Source organism: Prunus dulcis, unplaced genomic scaffold (assembly GCF_902201215.1).
Source record: "Prunus dulcis unplaced genomic scaffold, ALMONDv2, whole genome shotgun sequence".
Classification (NCBI taxonomy): Eukaryota; Viridiplantae; Streptophyta; class Magnoliopsida; order Rosales; family Rosaceae; genus Prunus; species Prunus dulcis.
The window spans coordinates 10,547-21,092 of NW_023010221.1; positions in this window are offsets into that span (position 1 = coordinate 10,547).

Sequence of the window (10,546 nt, forward strand, 5' to 3'; positions counted from 1 at the left end):
ACTCCTCTTATAAGCCGATTTTATAAGACCAAATTCTACTCATACAGTACTTTCAAAAACTGACAAACCAAAAAAAATAAAAATGGAATTGGTTGGAAGTGAGTCCACAATTCTTGTGGGTTGTATTTAAATGGATCTTATTGAAGCCACGTACATTTCGAACCCCTATCGTTTAGGGTATTTAATAGTTAGGTCCTTATCCTTTACTAATTAGCAAAAAACAAGCCTTAGTAATGTTCCAAATTTTTATACAATTGGCCTTTTTGACCGTCAAATTATCAAGGTAACCACTATGTTTTTACAAGCCAGTATGTATTTGTATCGACACTGACAACAAATTGATGCCACGGGGGTCTCCTTCATGCCTTTAATTTATGTAAAATGTTAAGAATTTTCGTAAAAAATGTTCTTATTTGTTGTCCGCATATCATATGTCTGTCCGTGATCGATGCGACATATATGTAAATTAAAAATGAATTGACATATATTGTAAGAATTCATAATTTTAAATGTTATTTTTGTCAATTTTTAAATCTCCTCTCTCCAATATTGCTTATATAAAAAGAAAAAAAATTTGCCGATGAAATTCTAACCCCAAACCACTGAGGTTCAAAGTGTAGTTGACAAAGAACTTGAATACGCCCAAAAAAATAAAAGAAAGTTCAGCTTCCAAGTTCTAATAGCAGAAGAAAAAGTTTATATGGTCCCAGCAAACGTTCACGGGTGAGCTACATAAAATGCACGTGAGTACTTATGCAGTAAACACTATAATTTTTGGATATACAATCGCTTCTCTTCAAACCCTCAGATTAATAATGCAGAGCTGGTCGCCATGTCCCAAAAGTCATCACCTTGTCTTTGCCATCGTTCAATCATTTTCAAGCAAGCAGCTAAAATATAAATCAGCTTTTGAAACCCTCTATATAAAGCTAGGTTGGGCCCTTTTTTGGTTCATAAACAAAAAGCTGAGCTGATCTGCTTTGGTGTTTGAGAATTGTAAGATGTCTGAGCAGGGAAGAGGCAGTGCAGGAAACCATTGGAGTGGTGGTAGTTTTATGCCTAATGGTTCAGCTGGGATGCAGCAACGCAGCCACTTATAGGGTTGGAGAGTCTGGTGGCTGGAGCTTCAACACAGATAGGTGGCCTAATGGAAAGCAATTTAGAGCTGGCGATGTGCTTTGTAAGTTTCTGACCTACCCTGGAGAGATCTTAATACCATATGAATCAAAATGTAAGCTATGTATAACAATCAGTGGAAAATTTTTAAACCAAACACGAGTAGCTGAAGAAGCATCACCTCGTCTAGCCATAATATCTGCCATTTGATTAGATTTCAAATAGGCATGTTCTTGGTGCCAGTCAAGGGCCAACTATAAAACTAGATGCTCCTTTGTCGCTCTCGTGTCCTTTTTATAGATATTCCCAACCTGGCAATCAAAGTTCACGGACTTGCATTAAAATTTGTCTCGGTGAGCTTCTCTTCATGTGCATGGTCCAACTTTCCATCATATTATCATTTTTATTGTTGTCTTCAGGCCCGCAGTAACTTACAATTTCCTTGCTTTATTTCATCAAGGCCCATACCTATGATAAAGGCCTATTAATTTGGATCTGAGAGTGTACTTTTGGATTTCGTTACGTGTCATTACATTATTTTCTTGATCCCACACCAACCTATCTTATTTTGTTAAGTGAGTATCATTAAATCTTTTCCATTTAATAAAAATGCTTTAGAAAAGCCGATTATTCGATGACCATAGTAAATATTTTTTTTACTTAAAAATATAGGGAGTTGATTTTTCCACTTCCCTTTTGTCCACTTAGACTCCCTTTTATTGTATAAAAAAATATTAAAAAATAAAAAAGAGTGTAAGTTGACAAAAAGGAAGTGTGAAAATTAGCTCCCACAAATAGGAGGAACTCCAACCAATCTATTGTGTTGAATATATAGTATTGAGAAAAGTGAATTACATAATGATCTTGTAGGTATTGGTAATAGGGCAGACAAAGCATAGTATTTCATAGGAGTTAGGATGAGTTTAATTGGCATAGGATCCATCATTGTTCAGCCCTTGGTAAAGTATCTCAATAGCAAATGACAGGCTCACAATATGAGGAAATCCAAATGGAAAAGAGCAATTTGGAAGTTACCATTTAGTTACAATGAACCACGCTACCTATAAAGTTTTTAACACAACTTCTAAGTAATCTAATTGCATGGTTGAATCATCTTCTTCGTCCTCAGCCGTTGTGGAATGTATTAAGTTTAACCTAATATAAAAGAGTAAAGTTCAAATATGAGACAACAACTACCATAATATGCACCGCTACGTATCAATCCTTCCACGAATTTTATTTGGAAGTTCAGTTACTGCTACATCAAGACACGTCTTATAATGTATGCCAGAAAGATCACCAGTACATTGAGCTGCATCATAAATCATATTTGAGATCGACAACCCAAGCCGTAACCTATAATGGGCATACAAATCTTGTTTTGCAGAAGCTTTGCCACAACTTTCGTCAACAAATAATGGACTTTCTTATAGAACAAATTAGGATCACCATGAATGAAGTTTATTTTCATTGCATACATTGCATTATACGTGTTTTTTTTTTTTTTTTGCAAGAAATTTCTATTTGAGTATTTTAAACTCATACCAAATTATAACGCTCCTTTCTTATTGGGGCACAACAATATATATGTAGTAGAAATCAAAATTTAAAATCATCTTTGATCACCATCTTTTAAATGCAACAAACAATTAAAATGTTATATAATATCAAGGCCATTCTACTAAGGGATCCAACGTTTTTACTAAACTGAGCAAGACATTCTTAGCCAATTATGCATTGTTACTCAATGACACTGCATATTGTTTTAGGTAGAGTTATTTATAATAACATCCCCTAAGGGTTTTGATTTTTATACAAAACTCTTGAGGTTTCAGAAATTATACTAAAAGCCCCCTAAGGTTTCAAATTGTATTCCTAAAACCCTTTCTAATTTCATTTTGTAAAAAAAGAATGATGATTTAATTAACAAAAACTTCTTCAAATGAAAAAAATTAACATCAACAATTAGACCTTAGAGTGAATGTGCAATCTAATATCTGAAGTCAACATTTTCATTTGAAGACATTTATTTAAGGACATCAATCGGAGGAGTTTTGTGAAAATGTGAAACCTTATGGGGTGTTAGTATAATTTCCGACGCCTCAAGGGGCTTTGTGTAGACACCAAGGACCTTAATGGGTGTTAGTGTAAATAACTCTTTTGGGTATCTATTCCAGAATCATCTCTACGAAGAATTATCCAATTCAGACATTTTAAAGAAATATAATCTATATATCTATATTTATGTAGCTTAATTTCACTAAAAACGTCTACAATAGCTTGAAAGCTTAGTTTGCCAAGGAGTTAGGGCCATGCTTATATATTATATGCACATTTGTATAGTTTTACATATTCATGTACTAGAAATTAAATTTTAAAACTATTTTTATTTATCACATTCTTTTATTATGTTAGGACATTTTGGGGGTTCTTTGAAGGTACTAGATGACATGTGATTTGTTATTTGTTTATGTGGATAGACAAGAATGAAATAAGGATTTTTCATCCGAGATTATGCATTAGTAATATGTAATCATCTTTGTTCTAACTATTGGACAATTAATCATCTTGTTTTTGAAGGAAAATTTGTATTATGAGATGTTTAAGAACTCACAACTCCTATTAATGTTTCACAAAAATAACACTATGTTTGTAAAGGGACTATATTACTTTCACAAATACAAAGTCGTCTTCTTCTTCTCAAAAGTGGTAATATAAGCACATCCATGCTTTCTGGCAAGTACATCTTCATTCATATCTTCTTGTACTTTTTGTGCTTCTTGATGTTAATCCGTGTGTTGGATAAAGATGGCAGGGAAGCTTCTTGCTTTACTCAATGCAGATCTTCTAAAATCGATGATTACAAGGATATTCAACTACATTTTCAAAATGATCATTGTAGAGCTCAATACGACAGTGGATCCGATCATGTCATTCTTTACAAATGTTCTTCTAAGAGCAAGTAGGAAATCATAGACTCAATCACTACTACGTGATTATGGAGGGCATGTTGAACAAATTGCAAGTTGAAGATGTATTTCTACTTCCTCAGTTTCTTCTCTCTTAATCAGAAGAAATTTATCATTTATCTGTGTTGTTGAAATCCAATGAGGAAAGAGAAACACTAACAACTCTAGTTGTTTGTCAACCATCACCCTTTCATCATCATACAATAAAGTAAAAGGGATATCATGTTTAAACTCTACTTTTGACATATTCACACAAAGTCTTCAGAACCAATTTAGTAGTTCCCTAATCCTGCACGCATCCGTAGTATCCAACTGATCTTCTTTAATGAGTCTTTCAACAGTCGATTCAAAACACGTATTTTTTGTAAACACCTTGACTAACTTACACCCTCACTCCACTTCATGAATCACTTCCGGCAACAAGGATTTTTCATCAGAGATTGTGCCTTAGTTGATACGTAATCATCTTTATTCTAAGTATTAGATAATTAATCATCTCGTTGCTTATGAATATCAAAAATTTCCTGATATAAAGAAAATTCCTATTATGAGATATTAAAGAATTCACATTCATAAAAAAGATTTCTATCATGGTGGCTTGAAGATGAGGGAAAACTATGTCCTTGGTGAGCAGGGTTTGAAGATTATTAACTTTGGGGGTTCTTTGAAGGTACTAGTTGATATGAAGCAAGACGAGTTGAAAAGGAACGACTTTTTGTCATCAAATACATGTTTGGATATTTTGGAGGTTTTTTGTAGGTACTAGATGATATGTGATTTGTTATTTGTTCATGCAGATAGATAAGAATGAAATAAGGATTTTTCATCTGAGATTATGTATTGTAGATATGTAATTATCTCTATTCTAAGTATTGGACAATTAGTCATCTCGTTTCGTATGAACATAAAAAATTTCCTAAGATAAAGAAAATTTGTATATATGTAATTATCTTTGTTCTAAGTATTGGACAATTAATCATCTTGTTTTATATGATCATCGAAAATTTCATAATATAAAGAAAAAGAAAATTTGTATTATGAGATATTGAAGAATTCAAAATTCCTATCAATGTTTTAGAAAAGTAACTTTACATTCGTAGAGAGACTAGATTACTTTCACAAATACCAATTACAAAGTCATCTTCTTCTCAAAAGTGGAAAACAAAACTACAACATGGGTTTATGGCAAGTACATCTTCATTCATGTCTTCTAAATTGCACTTCTCCTGCTTCTTGATGTTCATGTGTGTGTCTTCACAAAGAGGACATGGAACATTGTCGCTCTCCTCAATGTAGATCTTGTGAAATTGATGATTGCAAGGATGTCCAACTACTTCTTCAAAACGATCATTGTAGAGCTCAACATGGCAATGAAGGCAATTCTCGACATTCTTTACAAATGATCTCCTAAGAGCAAATAGGAAATCATAGACTCAATCACAACTATGTGATTAAGGAGGATGTATTGAATGAATTGCAAGCAGAAGATGTGTTTCGACTTCCTCGGTTTCTTTTCTCTTAATCAAAAGAAACCATTTATCATTTATCTGTGTTGTTGAAATCCAAAGGAGAAAGAGAAACACTAACAACTCTAGTTGTTTGTCAATCATCACAACTCTCATAATCATACAATAGACTAAAAAAGATATCATGTTTGAACTCCTCATTTGACATCTTTACACAAAATCTTATATGCATCCCTAGTATCCAATTGATCTTCTTCAATGTGTCATTCAACAGCCAATTGAAAACATATATTTTTTGTAAATAGTTTGACTAACTTCCACTCCATTTCTACTTCACGAATCAGTTCCGGAAACAATGATTTTTCATTAGAGATTGTGCCTTCGTAGATATGTAATCATATTTGTTCTAAGTATTAGACAATTAATCATCTCATTTCTTATGAATGTCGAACGTTCCACAAAAGTTATCAGAGTTTTTCTGAGTACATAAAAGGTGAACACGAGAATAATAATTCCGTTATTGAGGTTCTTGGCGCCTAAGTATGGCTTTATAAAGTTAACTTCGTAGTGATGAATAATAGTAAAGATAAGGCATAAAAGGGTGGTTTTTATTACGAGAAAGATGGTGAATCATGCATGTTAAGTTTGTTAAGGTGGATAAGGTAGAGAGAGCTAGAAGTGCTTTTAAACATTCTTCAAGAATATCTGATGAGCAAACAACCTATTAAGAATGCAAGAGACAATCTTCATCCTTATGGGATAGAAACGATAAGGTAATTTTTTGAACTTTATCAAGAGTTTTTGTTTTGTTATGTTTATGTTATCTAATTTATGTGTTTTGTATATATTGTAGTCAATTGATTAGTGTTGTAACTCGCGTTCATGGTGAATGATTCTTTCATGGTATCTTCAAGAAGAAGAAAAATTATGTAATGGGCGAGAAGGATTTGAAGATTATTAACTTCGGTGGTTCATTGGTGGGAATTGATGTTACATATCAAGATAAGTCAAAAAATGATGATTTTCTTGACATCAAAAGAATGTTGGGACATTTGTTCGAGTCGTTGCTCACATCCAAAACTCCATCGTCGAAGAAAAAAATAGTGAAATCATGCATGTTAAGTTTGTATATATTGTATTCAATTGATTAATGTTGTGACTCGCGTTCATGAAAAAAGATTCTATCACAGTAGCTTGTAGAAAAAAAAATTATGTGATGGGCAAGAAGGGTTTGAAGATTATTAACTTAGGTGGTTTATTGGAGGGAGTAAATGTTACATATCAAGACAGGTAGAAAAATGATGATTTTCTTGACATCAAAAGCATATTGAGACATTTGTTCGAGTCGTTGCTCGCACCCAAAACTCTATCGTCGAAGAAAAAAACAATGAATTTTGACCTTAGGAAAGAAAGGATTGAGGCTTATAGGTTTTTTAAGTTTTTTTTTTTTTTTTTTTTACTATATTCATACTTGGAAGTGAGTTTGCTTTTTATTTTATTTTATGGATGCATGAATTTTTTGTCATAACTAACCTTCTTAGTGTTATTCTATATGATTGATTTTGAAAGATGGATGAATTTTTTTTCTTCATGTTTTCAGTTATTTGAAGTTTGTTTCCAAATTGATTGGCCATCCATTCTTGAAGAGTCCAGAGCATAGGTTGGAGTGAATTGCAAGCAGAAGATGTGTTTCTACTTCCTCAGTTTCTTTTCTCTTAATCAGAAGAAACCATTTATCATTTATCTGTGTTGTTGAAATCCAAAGGAGAAAGAGAAACACTAATAGCTCTAGTTGTTTGTCATCCATCACCGTCTTATAATCATACAATACCCTAAAAAAGATATCATCTTTAAACTCCTCATTTGACATATTCACACAAAATCTTATATGCATCCCTGGCATCCAATTGATCTTCTTTAATGCGTCTTTCAACAGCCGATTAAAAACACATCTTTTGTAAACAACATGATTAACTTCCCCTCCAACTCTACTTCACGAATCATTTCCGAAAACAAGGATTTTTCATTAGATATTGTGCCTTTGTAGATATGTAATCATCTTTGTTCTAAGTATTAGACAATTAATTATTTCATTTATTAAGAATATCGAACGTTCCACAAAAGCTAACAGAGTTTTTTTGAGTACATCAAAGGTGAACACGAGCATAATAATTCTGTTATTGAAGTTTTTGGCACTTGAGTATGCTTTTATAAATTTAACTTCGTAGTGATGAATAATAGTAAAGACAAGGCATACAAGGGTGGTTTTTATTACGAGAAAGATGGTGAATCATGCATGTTAAGTTTGTGAAGGTGGATAAGGAAGAGACTGCTAGATGTGCTTTAAACATTCTTCAAGAATATTTGATGAGGAGATTTTGTGCCCGTGGTTTTATGTGTTTTGTAAACAGAAGCGTTTTGAGGGTTTACCTTGTAATGAAGAGTTGGTGAATGATATTTGGACGGTTTGTTTTGACTACTATGACAAGTCTTTATATGATTGGATTAGAAGAGTGGTGGGTGATAAGGGTTCTTCTTATACTAAAAGTAGCAAACAACCTATTAATAATGTAAGAGACTATCTTCATCCTTATTGGATAGAAACGATAAGGTAATTTTTTGAACTTTGGCAAGAGTTTTTATTTTGTTATGTTCTTGTTTTCTAATTTAAGTGTTTTGTATATATTGTAGTCAATTGATTAATGTTGTAACTTGCATTCATGGCGAAGGATTCTTTCACGGTACCTTGAAGAAGAAGAAAAATTATGTAATGGGCGAGAAGAGTTTGAAGATCATTAACTTCGATGGTTCATTGGAGGGAATTGATGTTACATATCAAGACAAGTCGAAAAATGATGATTTTCTTGACATCAAAAGCATGTTGGGACATTTGTTCAAGTCGTTGCTCGCACCCGAAACTCCATCGTCAAAGAAAAAGATGGTGAAATCATGCATGTTAAGTTTGTATATATTGTGGTCAATTGATGAATGTTGTGACTCACATTCATGACAAAAGATTCTTTCACTGTAGCTTGAAGAAGAAATTTTTTTTTTTTATGTGATTGGCAAGAAGGGTTTGAAGATTATTAACTTCGGATTCGGTGGTTTATTGGAGGGGATAGATGTTACATATCAAGATAAGTCGAAAAATGATGATTTTCTTGACATCAAAAGCATGTTAGGAAAGAACGAATTGAGGCTTATAGATTTCTTAAGTTTTTTTTTTTTTTTACTATATTCATATTTGGAAGTGAGTTCACTTTTTTGTTTTGATAGATGAATGAATTTTTTGTTATGACTAACCTTATTATTATTATGTTATATGTTTGATTTTGAAAGATAGATGGTTTTTTTTCTTCATGTTTTCTGTTATGCAAAGTTTGTTTCCAAATTGCTTGGCCATCTATCCTTGAAGACTCCAGGGCATCGGTTGGAGTGGATTGACAGTGTCAATAAAGATAGGAAAGATCTTTTTACGAAAAAGACTTTTCTGATAGCTTTGAGGCATGTTTATTTTATTGCATTTGCTTCTTGGAAAAGTAGTGGATTTGAACGTTTTATGAAGGAAGTTGCGGAGTATCCTTATACCTCTTACTTTGATGATGTCGCTAGTCTACTGCGATACCTGTAGAACTTGAATCATCAGTTTAGGGATGTCAGAACTTGTTCACCTCCTACAGTTGATGAGGTTGATCATGCAATTTGAAGATAAGCTCCTTGAAGTTCTTTACTTGCGTTGGAGTTGTACTCGTTGATCAACAATTCTGAAAATGTTTTGTGTGCATACACTCTAAATTTATTTTATGCAGCTTAGTACAAGAACTATGTCACACAAAAAGAAATTGTAGGAATGGTTTTAATATGTGAGTTCAACAACTATGTCACCTTGTTATTGCTATGGCTCCTTGTCATGTTAGTATCATAAATTGTTTATGAGTGTATGTTATGTGCTTCTAGCAAAAATCCAACAACTATAAGTTGCGAGTATTTATGAAACTTTATAAGTCGCGGGTAGTTACGAAACTTTACATGCTATAAAAGAAAAAAAGAAACTGCCAAAATGGACGTCTAGAAAAATACGGCCGATAAAGGAAAACTTTTAAGACGACGATTTATCACATGCGCGATATTAAAATATGAAACTGTTGAAACGGACAACTATATAAATACAATTGCGAAAAAATATTTACGAAACTTTATAAGTCGTGCGTAGCACGCGTGATTAAAAAAACCCTCTCCTTAGGAGCTAGTCTAATGAACTTTAGGAGCTCGGGGGATTCTTATTCAATTAGTTACCCACACGTTAATATTATCCAAAGCAATCCAACATTAATAGGAAAATCTCTAATAATTTAAGTAAAATAATATTTACATTCTATACAACATCGTAGTTTTAGATTATGTACATAAATATTTACATAATATGCACATAGGAGGAAGACATGCAATGATCATGACCACTTGCGCTACCCGTTCCTCTCTAATTGATCTTTCACTTTTTCTTTGTCAATTTATGCATAAATAACATAAGATGGGAACAACTTGTACTAATCAAATTTTAGCATAATTTGGGAACATGTATACTCACCTTCAATTTTGATAGTTTATCCTTTATCAATTTTTAAAAAAAACTTAAGGGGTAATTTAAGCCATTAACTGAAGTTTGGATGACCTAAATTTTTATCTTCAATAATGCATTGTGTATATGATAGATTGACTGAAATGCGTAACAATTGTCTAATATAGATTATATGTTTTGTCATCAATCTGCGTGTGCCAAAGGTCTTTTTTAATCATGTGCGCTACACACGACTTGTAACATCCCGACCCAAATTTAAAAGGCTAGGCATCTAAAGCTGAAATACCGAAACCTACATTAACCATACTATACCAACCAGTTTAATACCGTTTCATTTGGGATTAGGCAGTATTCAATACGATACCGTACCATATCAAGGAAGTATAGGACAGTAGCGGTAAGAGGTATTTGGTACC